The following is a 15,826-nucleotide window of genomic DNA, read 5'->3' on the forward strand; positions in this document are numbered from 1 at the left end:
GGCAATACTGACAGCTGAGCTCTGGTGGGGGTGTGCAGGCTGGACTGACACCCCCCAAACTGGGCTCTCCAAAGGACAGTGGTTGTGAAAAGTGACAGTTTAGGGCAAGAGGCAGTCTCTGTTTTCTTTAGTGAACTGAGGGGGTTAAAACCAGTCTAGCAAAATTTAACATTGTCTGCTGAGCTGTTCCCACCCACATCATGAGCAGTTGTATCTACACACCTGACATAAACAAGACACGGTTGATGCCCTTCAGTAACACGGACAGGAGTCTGAACCTGCTACTGGTTCACTTCCTTGGGCAGATTTTGCCTGGATTACAGTGTATTTGTGTTTCCAAGTCCAAAAGCCTACAGTACATCCCAGAGTGCTGTGTCCGGACTGGTCAAGCTGTGCTGACCTCCAACTTGCATGGAGGCAATGTGTCTCTTAGCTGGCCCTCACCACAAAGTCGGGGTGCATGATTCACCATTACCAATCAACACTGTAATTACTCCTTCAACCACCTTTTTCTCTTCATTTTTTGCAGTTGCCAGTGAAGGAAGCGACACGCGGACTCGTGCTCCCACCACACCAATCTCAAGCTGGAAGCCCTTCCGTACTGGTGGATCCCTCAGCTCCACAGCACCCTGGAAGGGTTCTCCAGCAGCTAACGAATCCCACCGCTCCAGCCTGCGGGGTCAGGCACCAGGAGATGAGCAGGGCAGCCTGGAACACAAGTACTTCTTGAGCATAAGGACGTTCACAGGTTCCTCTGAGCATCAAAAGCAACTGTCCACTGGACCCACGATGTGCTACCCAAGTGAGTGACTGTAGATTGTGTATATGGTTTTAGTTGTAGCCAACAAAGTCCGCGTCATTTATAGGGCAACTTACGCCCTATTGAATGCTGCTGCTCCGTCAGCGCTCCTGCACCCAGAGACTGCACTAGTTGGGGACCTGTTCTGTACATCACCTTTTCTTTAACACTGAAGGCTCAATTCAGATTATTATTTTTTATTTAAATATGTCATAAGATGCTTTATCTCTGCTGAAGACCTTAGATGACAGATATAGATATATAGATATATATATTTAGATAAACAGTTTTTTATTTAAATGTTTTAAAACCTGGAGCTGCCTGTGCAACCGTACCAGACACGAGTAACGTCCACAGCTCTCCTCATCTCAGTGCCCTGGTACCAGGCCCTGCGAGGGCACAGCAGGAAGACTCCCAGTGGATGATGACCCATCCCCTGAGGCTGAGCAGTGGGACAGAGGAGAGAGTTTCACTGCACTGGGTATACTGGTGGTTGTTACAGAAAGGCCCAGAAGAACTTTGGACATAAATACCTAGAGGCTCTAGAGTTTGCTCTCAATATGCTAAATTCAGCCTTGCCTAGGAGGTTCACAGGTTTTTAAAATACCAAAATCCATCTGGCTGAATTGCTTTACCTAGGGCCTGGTAGTGCAATACTGCTGTGCCAGTGACTCCACGCTTTGTTTACACACACATCATATCACCCGTGTCCTCAACACTCATTCTCCCTCCGTCAGTATTTCCAGAGCAGGTGGCTGATGCTCTACTGTAGCTGTTTCCTTTGGAACAATCCTTAGGTTTAGTGCAGGCCCAACCCCACGCACAGACTACCCCTGCCGGGGGGTCAGTTGGTCACTTTTATCTTTATAAAGATGCATTTGAGGTCTTTAATATTCAAGGCCAGTGTCTGAACTGTGTTAGTCTCAAATGCAGCAGCATGTGTCTGTAGAGCAGTCAGTGCCAGTTCAGCCCAGTCTTGTTTCCTGCACTTGACCTCCACAAGCCAAATTTATGCTGTGTCAGCTCCATGCTGCAAGAGCGTGGGGAAGGCAGGCGAGCAGGGCCCTGGAGAGAGAGCCAGGCTTCCAGAGAACGGGCATTGGTTCTGGGAACTCCCCACTCACGTTTTTTCTGCCGTCTCCCACAGCACAGACACTCCCCTGGAGCTCAGCAACACCTCGTGCAGCTGGATGCACCTCACTCTTGGGCTCACATGCTCATCTTGTGCTCGGTTGGGCCACAAGTAGGACTAAATAAGCAAAGAAAATCATAGAATTGCCCAGGCCGGAAGGGACCTCCAAAGGCCATCTAGTCCGACCCCCCCGCAGTCAGCAGGGACACCCCCAACTAGACCAGGTTGCCCAGGGCCTCGTCGAGCCTCTCCTTGAATATCTCCAGGGAAGGGGCCTCAACCACCTCCCTGGGCAACCTGTTCCAGTGCTCCACCACCCTCACAGTGAAGAACCCTCTCCTCATCTCCAGTCTAAATCTGCTCCCCTCCAGCTTGAAGCCATTGCCCTTCGTCCTGTCACTACAGGCCTTTCTAAACAGGCTCTCCCCAGCCTTCCTGTAGCCTCCCTTCAGGTACTGGAAGGCTGCTATTAGGTCTCCCTGGAGCCTCCTCTTCTCCAGGCTGAACAACCCCAGCTCCCTCAGCCTGTCCTCGTAGCAGAGGTGCTCCATCCCCCTGATCATCCTCGTGGCCCTCTTCTGGACCCGTTCCATCAGGTCCATGTCCTTCTTATATTGAGGGCTCCAGACCTGCACACAATACTCCAGGTGAGGTCTCACCAGAGCAGAGTAAAGTGGAAGAATTACCTCTCTGGACCTGCTGGCAATGCATCTTTTGATGCAGCCTAGTCAAAGCAGCAAAATGCCAAACCAGGGCTGGATACGGGTGAAGTCTGGAAGCTGCCTGTCCTGAGTGTGGCCTGAGTTTGTTCAGAAACACAGGAAGGTACCATTTGTAAACCCCATTTCTATCTCCCGCTCAGCTCCCAGGATGTGCCAGGACCTACAGTACCGCCCTGTAGCAGAGATGGTCAGTAATCCCAGTTACTACATCAGGACCTACAGTACTGCCCTGTAGATGCAGAGATGGTCAGTAATCCCAGTTACTACACCAATCCCAGTTAATACTCACTGTGTAGCCAGTCTCTGCCGGGGCAGATGGGTTCTGAGGATGACTCCTTTCCTCCTCATCACACTCCACGGGTCTCTTCTGCAAAGGTTGCTCCGTCACCTAAAATACCTTAACAATAGCTTTAAGATTTGGCTAAACAACTAGAGCCAGAAATTTTCCTCGAGTGCCTGGGCATCCTCTGGAGAACAGCAAGTGGGTGCTAGAAATAATAAAGCAAAGCAGACCCAAAACAATGCTTCATTTCCCACCTCGTGCCACTATTTACATTCGTAGGGGAAATACCGCCTCTGCGGTCTAGGAGCCAAACACTTGGCTTTAAAGGCACATGAATTTCTGATTCCCATTAAGAAATTCCTTGTTAAGCTGTTTCAGAAGAAACAAAAAGCAACCCAACAGTCGGTCGTTTCATCTCAGAGACCAAAGAAGATTAGCAGCATTTCCTAAGTTGCTTTTTTGCTAGGCTCTCTCTGTTGTAGCATTTACTGTCAACAAAACGAAGCGTTCCTGCTAAAGGTCAGAGATTAGGAGTTGTCCTTAAACTTAATTCTCAGGAATCAACAGTGAAAAGGGAACTTAAGTGTTTTGTACTTTCACTCTCTCTCCTTGTTGGTGAGAAGCCCCAGTCCTTGTTAGAGAAGCACGGTGCTGTTACAGGAGGCCAGCCTTATCCTCGGTGCATATGAAGGAAAAGTGCTGTGGTTTTCTTTTTAACGAGGAAAGCGGGAAGGGAGGAGGCAAGAGAGTGAGTCCTACCTGCAGCAGTTCCACACCAAGGGATCCTCAAATCCCAACGTGTCCCAGGCTCAGAGAGGGAAGCCAAAGCAGCAGCTGTGACAGCTCAGAGATGAACAGAATGGGAAGGAAACTCAGCCTTTCCACCCCCTGCAGACCCTGCTGCTCCTTTATATGTTGATGACCCACATTCAAATGGCCAGAAGCTGAAAGGCTGCATTTTGTGTTTTAGCTGTGAATGATGGGTCAGTTAGTGCTTCTATAAAGGTATGTGGTCTATTAGAGGGAAACCAGCTCAATTAGCACAAGGGTCCATAGATTAAGGTAGTAAGAGGGACATCAAGTCTGGACATACATATTACTGAACAGAAACTAGACCCAGGGAAGCCAAAGCAGCAGCTGTGACAGCTCAGAGATGAACAGAATGGGAAGGAAACTCAGCTTTTCCACCCCCTGCAGATGCTGCTGCTCCTTTATATGTTGATGACCCACATTCAAATGGCCAGAAGCTGAAAGGCTGCATTTTGTGTTTTAGCTGTGAATGATGGGTCAGTTAGTGCTTCTATAAAGGTATGTGGTCTATTAGAGGGAAACCAGCTCAATTAGCACAAGGGTCCATAGATTAAGGTAGTAAGAGGGACATCATACATATTACTGAACAGAAACTAGACCCGTGTTGCCATAGAAGCCTCTTCCCTGGATTTCCAGCATACTGTTCCTTGTCCCAGGACAGGGAATTTCTGCCAGGATGAGGCTTGAGGAAACTCCCTGCCTGGCCTTAGTTTCTTTATGTGCAAAGCTGAGATACTCGCTGTTGAGATGCTGCAGAAACAAGCGATGTCGTGTTTCTGTTCCCTACTAGACGTCAGAATTTCCCTGTTATTAAAAAAAAAATAGACAGTATTGTATTATCTGGTGCTGCACTCTGGACTTGGCATGTGAGAGGGTGCTGCTTTCCCCTGTTCTATGTTTCTGTTCCCTACTAGACATCAGAAGTTCCCTGTTATTAAAAAAAATAGACAGTATTGTATTATGTGGTGCTGCACTCTGGACTTGGCATGTGAGAGGGTGCTGCTTTCCCCTGTTCTGCAGGTACAGGGGTACCCAGGCTCGGAAGCCCTTAGGGCCCTTCGTTGTTGACTTTGTGGGGCAGCGTAGGAGCAGCAGAACAATTTTTGGTGTACACATCAGAAGTGTTTCTGAAATGAGAATATAACACTATACTGAATGCATGTTACTTATATCCAAGCTGAGTAACAACCCTCATTAAAATTAGTATTTATGGTTTTCTAAAGAAAGGCTATGAATAGGAAAAGATAATTAGTTTTTAAAAAAGAATCCGTGTATTTTAGGATCCATCACACTAAATGAAGCAAGATTCCAGCCCATCACTTAAATAGTAGTTCAGGTCATAGAACTGTAGAATGTTTTTGGGTTAGAAAGGACCTTAAAGATCACCTCATTCCAACCCCCTGCCCTGGGCAGGGACACCTCCTACTAGACCAGGTTGCTCAAAGCCCCATCCAGCCTGGCCTTGAACACTTTTAGGGATCATCACAGGTCATCAAGTTTATCTTTGTGGTTCTAAATTTCAACACAAAATTAAATAGTCCCAATAAGGACAGAAATCCCTTTAAAGCCACTGATCTCTTGCACACAAAAAAATCACTTCATGTGAATGTCTGAGAACGAGAGTGCACAAACAGGAACCCTTGAAGCCATTTGGAAAGATGGGAAAAATACCACCGAAAGGCAGGGAGCACTGCTCACAGCTCTCATTCCAGGACAGGGAGCCATGTGAGGGGAAAGGTGTTGAGGTTACTGGCTGGTGCTGCTGTGTCTAGTCCCCGCTCCCTGGTACCTGCTGCCTCCCCCAGTTCCTCAGGGCTTCAACTGGTCCTTCCCAGTGCTCTGCCCCTGAGGTCACCAATGGTTTGCCTGAGGCGTAGGCTCCTTCCCATCTCCCCACGCTCTGTGAGCCCTGCGATGTCAGCTGCAGCCTCGCTGCATTCATCGGGGCCGTGCAGGGTGTCCAGAGGACAACAGGGAGAGTCCAGGATGCCCCTCCATGAATCATGAAGGCTTCCTTCTACTTCATTCCATAAATTCTATTATTTTTTTTAAGCAAGCATTAACTCCCTCCACAGCAAACACCGCGTTTGCACCGACGCACCCACTAGAGAGGCAATTAGGTGACTTGTACACAGCGAGAGGAAGAGAGGTAATGGGAACAGCACAGAGAGGCAAGAAAATTACCCAAAAAGCAGCAAGCTGCCAACCCGAGTAACTGTAACACCCCCTGCTGCCATCGCTCACAGAGCTAGAGCCTGGGTGAACCCAAGAGCCTCCCCCATTTACAGCTGAGAGAGAACCTCAGGGTGATTAAACCCGCTAAACGAGCGGCTGTACTCTGGAAAGCAGAGTCCTCTCTGCACCCTCCGTCCCAATTGTTTGTTGTCTTCTCCATTTGCTTTATTGTTTGGTAAACCAGCACTTACAATCACTTTTGCTACGTGATGTACGGGAGTATATAGTATATTTTCTTGTTATACAAGGGAGGAGTATAAAATAGTTTTCTGATTTCTTTCAGAAGCAAATGACTATTTTATTTTTTAAGAGCAATTGATTGTGAATCTCAGAGTATAAAAAAAAGATAAATAAGCCAAATATATACCTTTATGTAAATTAAGAAATAAAAAGTATTTAAAACATACCTTTCTTGTGTCTCCTCCTGTTCTGGTCGCACACTCCTGTGGCTGCTGGTGGCAGGGCTGGTCCCTGGGACAAGGCTGCCCCGAGCTCCATCAATCACACAGCTCCTGCCAGGGACACCGATGCGGGTGGCAATGAGCTCACCTGGCCACCAGCCTGTGTGGAGGTTGTTTAAAAAGGTCACACTGCGAGCAGGGAAGGTCAGAGGGTGCAGGGGGTGTAACACCATGAGCAGGGAAGGTCAGAGGGTGCAGGGGGTGGTGGGTGACAGTCTCCTCTCCCCCCAGAGTTGGCTGCCTAGATCCAACTCGGGGTCAGAGCAGGGTGGGAAGGAGTCAGTGGTGGGCACAGATGGTCCTCCTCCATCCCCTCACTGCACAGCAACAACATGTGGCAGAGCTAAAAGACTTGGCTGATCTGATCTGATTGACAAAAATGGCTGATGTGGTGGTAGCTATGGGTCGGGTGCTTAGGAAAATGGCCAGGGAGCAGGCCAGGAACTTAATCCTCGCGTGGTAGCCAGGGTAGGCACCAAAGCTGCCCTTCTCCAAGGATCCTGCACCAGAATCCTGCACCAGCCGTGCCGGCCAGCTTCACAGGATGGTGGCATCTCACCGTGGGCAAAGGACTGAGTGCAGGGGCTGGTTCTGCAGAAGCAGCACAGACAAGATGAATTTGAGTCTCCCCTCAACAGCCGTGGAAGAGACCTCTCCTACAGTCCCCTGCAGCACCTCCCTTCGGTGTTCTTCTCCTTCAGTGTCCAGGCCAGGCCATCTCTGCAAGTGAAGGGTTTGTCACTTAAACAATCAACCCTGATCACCTTTTGGCAGTGCATCCTGGGGCTTTCAGCTTAATCACACTGTGTAAATGACATGATTAGGCATAATTTTATAAATTCTGATGTTCCAGCAGCTAAGCTTTGAGGCTCAGCAGCTTTAGCTTCCATCAACCAACAACTGCTAACGTGACTGTACTGGTCACTTTTTTCTTTCTAATCATGGACATATATGTCCATGTGTATACACACACACACAGAGTCCCTCTCTCCCAACTGCCCCTTTTCACAAACCTTCCCTGTGCTGTTTCTGTAGAGCTCTTACCAAGTCTGACAGCCAGACAACAGCCTCACTGCTTGGGCAGGGTGACTATACTGGTCATCCCCACCACGTGCTGGCACCAGCGCTGCGTGTCACCTCGTGAAGCCCCAGCTGGTTGTATGAGCTGATGCCATCTGTGCCATGGGGGTCCTGGCCTGGCTGCTGGTACATTTGCCATGTTTGCAGAAAGACAACCTAAAACTGCACGGACACTGCTCTTTCTCTCCTGATCAACACACTGCAACCACCTCCTGTTGTCCCTGGCAAAAAAAACCCCAAAAACCTCTGCATGACATATTGTACATAACTTCAAAAAATAAAACTTTAAAGTTTTAGCATTTTAAAATACACTTACAAGGACACACTGTTTATCTCACTAGCAGCTGAGTCAGCCTTCTCTGTGCGTACATGCGATGAACAACAGCAAGTCAGGAGGAAAAACTGGTGGCCAGGCTTTCTCCTGCCAAGAAGAGCCATAACGTGGCTCTGTTTGCTGGGGGCAGAGGTTCCAGGTGCTGGGCAGCCCAGGACACCCCTCTCAGCACAGTCACTGCACCCACCCAAACCAGCACCAGTTGAGCAGTGACTCGGCTGGTTTCTCTAGTCTCCCAGCACAAAGCAGAACACTACAAACCATGTTAATACCCCAGTTTGAGCCAATTCCTGTAACCTTAGGGCTTGTGATTATAAGGAATTACTCCTGTAAGAGACAGCAGAGAAATGTCACCATTAAGCTCTGCTTCCGCCCTGATTTGGGGAGGACAGGTTCTCCTTTGCCTGAGAAAGGGAGAAAAAAATAAAAATACAACTCACCATTCTGCAGGCTGGGCTCGCAGCGAAGTGTTTATGAAGACAGCAAGACCAGGCATGTGTCCTCCCTGTCTCCCAAGTGTCTTGAGACTGTCCCAGGCTGTATTTTGTACAAGTCTGGAGCAGCTGGAGATAAGCTTGGGACTCATGTCTTGGCAGCAAGAGCCACTCAGAAAAAGCTCCAATTGTGTTGTCCCACACTGCAAAGCAAAAGCTGTTGCAACCACTTGATCACAGCTACTGTATTTGCCACTTGGCAGTGATGCTCTGAAGCATATTGGCCACGAGTGACACATCAGCACCAGTGCTTTGCACTGCTCCATGACACTTCCACCCCACAGGAACACGTTGCTGGCACTAAAACCCAGGGCTTCTCCTGCATCACCAAGATCCCACTGCTACAGCATGGCTAATTCCCCACCAGTCTTGTTAGCAAGGTGGCTGAGAAAGGTTTGCCTCGACAAACCATGCCTCGTTTGCCATGGCAGAGGTTTGAAAGCCATAAAGTAATGAAGACCACAGATGGTCCTCCTCCATCCCCTCACTGCACAGCAACAACATGTGGCAGAGCTAAAAGACTTGGCTGATCTGATCTGATTGACAAAAATGGCTGATGTGGTGGTAGCTATGGGTCGGGTGCTTAGGAAGATGGCCAGGGAGCAGGCCAGGAACTTAATCCTCGCGTGGTAGCCAGGGTAGGCACCAAAGCTGCCCTTCTCCAAGGATCCTGCACCAGAATCCTGCACCAGCCGTGCCGGCCAGCTTCACAGGATGGTGGCATCTCACCGTGGGCAAAGGACTGAGTGCAGGGGCTGGTTCTGCAGAAGCAGCACAGACAAGATGAATTTGAGTCTCCCCTCAACAGCCGTGGAAGAGACCTCTCCTACAGTCCCCTGCAGCACCTCCCTTCGGTGTTCTTCTCCTTCAGTGTCCAGGCCAGGCCATCTCTGCAAGTGAAGGGTTTGTCACTTAAACAATCAACCCTGATCACCTTTTGGCAGTGCATCCTGGGGCTTTCAGCTTAATCACACTGTGTAAATGACATGATTAGGCATAATTTTATAAATTCTGATGTTCCAGCAGCTAAGCTTTGAGGCTCAGCAGCTTTAGCTTCCATCAACCAACAACTGCTAACGTGACTGTACTGGTCACTTTTTTCTTTCTAATTATGGACATACATGTCCGTGTGTATACACACACACTCTCTCTCCCAACTTTCCCTTTTCACAAACTGTCCCTGTGCTTTTTCTGTAGAGCTCTTACCGAGTCTGACAGCCAGACAACAGCCTCACTGCTTGGGCAGGGTGACTATACTGGTCATCCCCACCACGTGCTGACACCAGCGCTGCGTGTCACCTCGTGAAGCCCCAGCTGGTTGTATGAGCTGATGCCATCTGTGCCATGGGGGTCCTGGCCTGGCTGCTGGTACGTTTGCCATGTTTGCAGAAAGACAACCTAAAACTGCACGGACACTGCTCTTTCTCTCCTGATCAACACACTGCAACCACCTCCTGTTGTCCCTGGCAAAAAAAACCCCAAAACCTCTGCATGACACATTGTACATAACTTCAAAAAATAAAACTTTAAAGTTTTAGCATTTTAAAATACGCTTACAAGGACACACTGTTTACCTCACTAGCAGTTGAGTCAGCCTTCTCTGTGTGTACATGCGATGAACAACAGCAAGTCAGGAGGAAAACCTGGTGGCCAGGCTTTCTCCTGCCAAGAAGAGCCGTAACGTGGCTCTGTTTGCTGGGGGCAGAGGTTCCAGGTGCTGGACAGCCCGGGACACCCCTCTCAGCACAGCCGGGCTGTCAGAGTGTCACTGCACCCACCCAAACCAGCACCAGTTGAGCAGTGACTCGGCTGGTTTTTCTAGTCTCCCAGCACAAAGCAGAACACTACAAACCATGTTAATACCCCAGTTTGAGCCAATTCCTGTAACCTTAGGGCTTGTGATTATAAGGAATTACTCCTGTAAGAGACAGCAGAGAAATGTCGCCATTAAGCGCTGCTTCCACCCTGATTTGGGGAGGACAGGTTCTCCTTTGCCTGAGAAAGGGAGAAAAATAAAAATACAACTCACCATCCTTCAGGCTGGGCTCGCAGCGAAGTGTTTATGAAGACAGCAAGACCAGGCATGTGTCCTCCCTGTCTCCCAAGTGTCTTGAGACTGTCCCAGGCTGTATTTTGTACAAGTCTGGAGCAGCTGGAGATAAGCTTGGGACTCATGTCTTGGCAGCAAGAGCCACTCAGAAAAAGCTCCAATGGTGTTTGTCCCACACTGCAAAGCAAAAGCTGTTGCAACCACTTGATCACAGCTACTGTATTTGCCACTTGGCAGTGATGCTCTGAAGCATATTGGCCACGAGTGACACATCAGCACCAGTGCTTTGCACTGCTCCATGACACTTCCACCCCACAGGAACACGTTGCTGGCACTAAAACCCAGGGCTTCTCCTGCATCACCAAGATCCCACTGCTACAGCATGGCTAATTCCCCACCAGTCTTGTTAGCAAGGTGGCTGAGAAAGGTTTGCCTCGACAAACCATGCCTCGTTTGCCATGGCAGAGGTTTGAAAGCCATAAAGTAATGAAGACAGAATTATAGAATCGTCCGGGTTGGAAGGGACCTTAAATATCACCTAGTCCAACTGTCAACCTAACTCTGATAAAAAAAATAAATAAGAAATAAGCAATAAAAAAATCACTAAACCATATTCCTGAGGACCATGTCAATCCGTCTTTTGAACACCTCCAGGGATGGTGCCCCAACCACTTCCCTGGGCAACCTATTCCAATGCTGGATAACCCTTTCCATGAAGAAATGTTTCCCAATATCCGATCTAAACCTCCCCTGGTGCAACTTGAGGCCATTTCCCCTTGTCCTATCTCCTGTGACTTGGGAGACGAGACCGACTCCTACTTCTCTACACTCCCCTTCAGGTAGTTATAGAGCACGATAAGGTCTCCCCTCAGCCTCCTCTTCTTCAGACTGAAGATTGACCTCATCCGCAAGGGTGAGACACCGAGGGAAGCCAGGGACCTGCACATGGCTGTTCCACCACAGGCACAGCTTGATACAGGTAGATTCACACTGTGTAAATGACATGATTAGGCATAATTTTATAAATTCTGATGTTCCAGCAGCTAAGCTTTGAGGCTCAGCAGCTTTAGCTTCCATCAACCAACAACTGCTAACGTGACTGTACTGGTCACTTTTTTCTTTCTAATCATGGACATATATGTCCATGTGTATACACACACACACAGAGTCCCTCTCTCCCAACTGCCCCTTTTCACAAACCTTCCCTGTGCTGTTTCTGTAGAGCTCTTACCAAGTCTGACAGCCAGACAACAGCCTCACTGCTTGGGCAGGGTGACTATACTGGTCATCCCCACCACGTGCTGACACCAGCGCTGCGTGTCACCTCGTGAAGCCCCAGCTGGTTGTATGAGCTGATGCCATCTGTGCCATGGGGGTCCTGGCCTGGCTGCTGGTACGTTTGCCATGTTTGCAGAAAGACAACCTAAAACTGCACGGACACTGCTCTTTCTCTCCTGATCAACACACTGCAACCACCTCCTGTTGTCCCTGGCAAAAAAAACCCCAAAACCTCTGCATGACACATTGTACATAACTTCAAAAAATAAAACTTTAAAGTTTTAGCATTTTAAAATACGCTTACAAGGACACACTGTTTACCTCACTAGCAGTTGAGTCAGCCTTCTCTGTGTGTACATGCGATGAACAACAGCAAGTCAGGAGGAAAACCTGGTGGCCAGGCTTTCTCCTGCCAAGAAGAGCCGTAACGTGGCTCTGTTTGCTGGGGGCAGAGGTTCCAGGTGCTGGACAGCCCGGGACACCCCTCTCAGCACAGCCGGGCTGTCAGAGTGTCACTGCACCCACCCAAACCAGCACCAGTTGAGCAGTGACTCGGCTGGTTTTTCTAGTCTCCCAGCACAAAGCAGAACACTACAAACCATGTTAATACCCCAGTTTGAGCCAATTCCTGTAACCTTAGGGCTTGTGATTATAAGGAATTACTCCTGTAAGAGACAGCAGAGAAATGTCGCCATTAAGCGCTGCTTCCACCCTGATTTGGGGAGGACAGGTTCTCCTTTGCCTGAGAAAGGGAGAAAAATAAAAATACAACTCACCATCCTTCAGGCTGGGCTCGCAGCGAAGTGTTTATGAAGACAGCAAGACCAGGCATGTGTCCTCCCTGTCTCCCAAGTGTCTTGAGACTGTCCCAGGCTGTATTTTGTACAAGTCTGGAGCAGCTGGAGATAAGCTTGGGACTCATGTCTTGGCAGCAAGAGCCACTCAGAAAAAGCTCCAATGGTGTTTGTCCCACACTGCAAAGCAAAAGCTGTTGCAACCACTTGATCACAGCTACTGTATTTGCCACTTGGCAGTGATGCTCTGAAGCATATTGGCCACGAGTGACACATCAGCACCAGTGCTTTGCACTGCTCCATGACACTTCCACCCCACAGGAACACGTTGCTGGCACTAAAACCCAGGGCTTCTCCTGCATCACCAAGATCCCACTGCTACAGCATGGCTAATTCCCCACCAGTCTTGTTAGCAAGGTGGCTGAGAAAGGTTTGCCTCGACAAACCATGCCTCGTTTGCCATGGCAGAGGTTTGAAAGCCATAAAGTAATGAAGACAGAATTATAGAATCGTCCGGGTTGGAAGGGACCTTAAATATCACCTAGTCCAACTGTCAACCTAACTCTGATAAAAAAAATAAATAAGAAATAAGCAATAAAAAAATCACTAAACCATATTCCTGAGGACCATGTCAATCCGTCTTTTGAACACCTCCAGGGATGGTGCCCCAACCACTTCCCTGGGCAACCTATTCCAATGCTGGATAACCCTTTCCATGAAGAAATGTTTCCCAATATCCGATCTAAACCTCCCCTGGTGCAACTTGAGGCCATTTCCCCTTGTCCTATCTCCTGTGACTTGGGAGACGAGACCGACTCCTACTTCTCTACACTCCCCTTCAGGTAGTTATAGAGCACGATAAGGTCTCCCCTCAGCCTCCTCTTCTTCAGACTGAAGATTGACCTCATCCGCAAGGGTGAGACACCGAGGGAAGCCAGGGACCTGCACATGGCTGTTCCACCACAGGCACAGCTTGATACAGGTAGATTTTTTTTTTTTAATCCTATTTGCAGGGAAGCACATTTTACTGCCCAGCTTCACCCCACTGACTGCCCTGCATAGATGAGCCAGCTTCATCCCAGCCTTTGTGCCCTGTCCACATCCTCCACCAGCAATTCAGCACTCACTCTTCTGCCAGTCATAAGCACCTTGGGACCAAACAGTCATGAATTCAGGTTAAAACAGTCTACAGCCTTCACACCAGAAGCAGGCACCAGGCTGGGAAAGGAGGTTCATAGCCCTGCTCCTCCCAGACCCCACCTGCCTGGGATAAAGGCCAGTCTCCTGCAGAGGAGCCCTCCCTTGAGCTCAGCGCCCCAGGGCCTGTGGCTATTTTCTTGCATTCAGAAGAACCCTTGAGCTGTCATCACTGCCAAAGAGCCTCTGAGCCCAGGACAGCTGAAAAGAAAAGGCTTCATTAAAATCAAAGCGTGCTCTATCCCCTAAAGCCCCAAAGGTCCAGCGACAGACAGGACATGAAATCGAGCAAAATGGAACCTTCGCGATTGTTGAAGGCACAAACAAGCGCCGGTGAAACACGATTTGACTCGGTGGATTAGTGGCTGCCTTCTATAAACCCTGCATCAAAGCCAGGCTAAAGCCAGGTAATTTAGTTGGCAGAAGAGTTGTTACTGCAGCACAGCACAGCTCACACCATGCCTCACAGCTCTCCTGTCCCTTTTCCCCTTGGCCACTCCGCGAGCGCTCGAAGACTAAACACATTCGAGCACGGCAGCCTCCACGCTGCCAAGGTGGAGGTCAAAGTCAACCTCTCCAGCTTGGCACTGGCACTACCCAGTGGCCATCCCTCTGTCAGAACCAACAGCTGGCATGGCTTCGGCCTCGTGCTTTGCCCTTCCCTGCTCTCTCCCCAAAATGATGGTGATAAACTCACCATGAACTCACACCCTCTGTCACCCTGGCAGATACCCTGGAGTGGCTCTGCCAGCCTCTGTGGCCCCCAGCTCACACTCAGGTGGGCAAGGACTCACCCAACAGCAGTGGCCAGGGCAGGAGTGCAGCAGCAGCTCCGGGGTGCGGGGCAGACACACTCCCTGAAGACAGGAGCAGGTTCCCTTTGCCTCCTGAGCTGCCTGGAGAGAGGTCTCTCATCCAGCTCACTCCAGTCACCTGCTAAGTCAGAACCTGCTATTGAAACCAGTGCTGTGTTGGCAGCAGCGAGGCAGAAAGAGCAGATACAGAAAATGAGACCTATCCCCAGTAAGAGCACCAGCCCTGCCCCTCTTCAGCCTGCCTGGCAGCTCTGCCAACAGCACCAGGAAAGGCTCCCTCTAGAAGGACCTTCTGCCATCCCACAGCTTGGCTGTGATTGCATCTCTGAGCCTGCAAGTGATGGAGAGCTCAGCCTGTCCTTAAAACAACTCAGCAGGCTTTACGGGGCAGAAACCACACCAGCTGAGATGGGTAGCACTCATAGGCAAGGCTTCACCCCAAAAGCCTCACAGGGGCAGAAGCCGCTGCTGAGAGGCCACAGTCCCTGCTCTGCCAAGCCCAGGAGCACGTTCCCACAGAGGAGGGAGGTGGAATCATCCAAGCTGATGTGACATGGGCCCTGGCACTGCTCCAGGCTGCTCACAGCCCTGCTGACGTGAGCATCAGGCTCAGCTCCCACCACACAGCCAAGCTGCTGCCCTGCTGCACATCGGAAGAGACAGCCCAGTGGACCCTCTAACGCTGTCTTCCCACTCCCAACACACCCTCATGCTTGGACTCTTGCTTTGCTTCCCACCCACCACACCTGCATGCTGTTTCTCCTCTAGCTCTGCAGGGGCAGTGGTACAAAGTCCCAGGATGTCCTCCTCACAGGCACAGAAAGGAGGAGATAAATCTTTAGTGAAGAGAGTGTTCAGACCTGAAACCCTTGCTCCCCCTTCAGAGCATCTCCGCATCATTAAACTCGGACAGCCCTGACCCGCTGGCCTCTTGTACGCTGCATTTGCATAATATAGGAAAAGTCATCACTCGGGAGACATCTGGAGGGGCTTAGCTGGGATTGAGGTTTTAACAAGGCAATGAACCAGCTTTCAGCATTAAATGGCAGAGGCAGGGCAGCATCCCCAGTGCCAACAGCCCCCTTTGAAGCAGAGGTGCCGTTTTTCTCAGAGATAAGATTGGCAACAGTAATTGCCAATACCTCCTGACTGGGAACAAAGACTTCCAGCTCTTCTCCAGGCTGCAGCTATTCCACTCAAGATCCTACAACATAATAATAAGCAGCTTGGGAAAAAAGGTCCAGCAGGACGAGTCTGGCCCTAAATTTTTCAGGCAAGTGTGGGAGCACCACAGAGAGATGCAGGTATCACTATCACTGAAGGTCTGAACGGCATCGTCCTT

The 15,826-nt window shown here is 49.7% G+C and overlaps 1 protein-coding gene across 1 annotated transcript in view; it reads left to right on the top strand.

The window, feature by feature from the left end:
- The window catches only part of LOC106894400 (protein spinster homolog 2-like), a 174,816-nt gene extending 172,656 nt beyond the window's left edge, over positions 1–2,160 (top strand). The window contains exon 15 of the mRNA XM_014953033.1: positions 530–2,160. The gene's annotated coding sequence lies outside the window, so the exon portion shown is untranslated. The remainder of the gene's footprint in view (positions 1–529) is intronic.
- The last annotated feature ends 13,666 nt before the right edge of the window (positions 2,161–15,826 follow it).

This window comes from Calidris pugnax, unplaced genomic scaffold (genome assembly GCF_001431845.1).
Source record: "Calidris pugnax isolate Ruff unplaced genomic scaffold, ASM143184v1 scaffold133, whole genome shotgun sequence".
In the NCBI taxonomy this organism is placed as follows: Eukaryota; Metazoa; Chordata; class Aves; order Charadriiformes; family Scolopacidae; genus Calidris; species Calidris pugnax.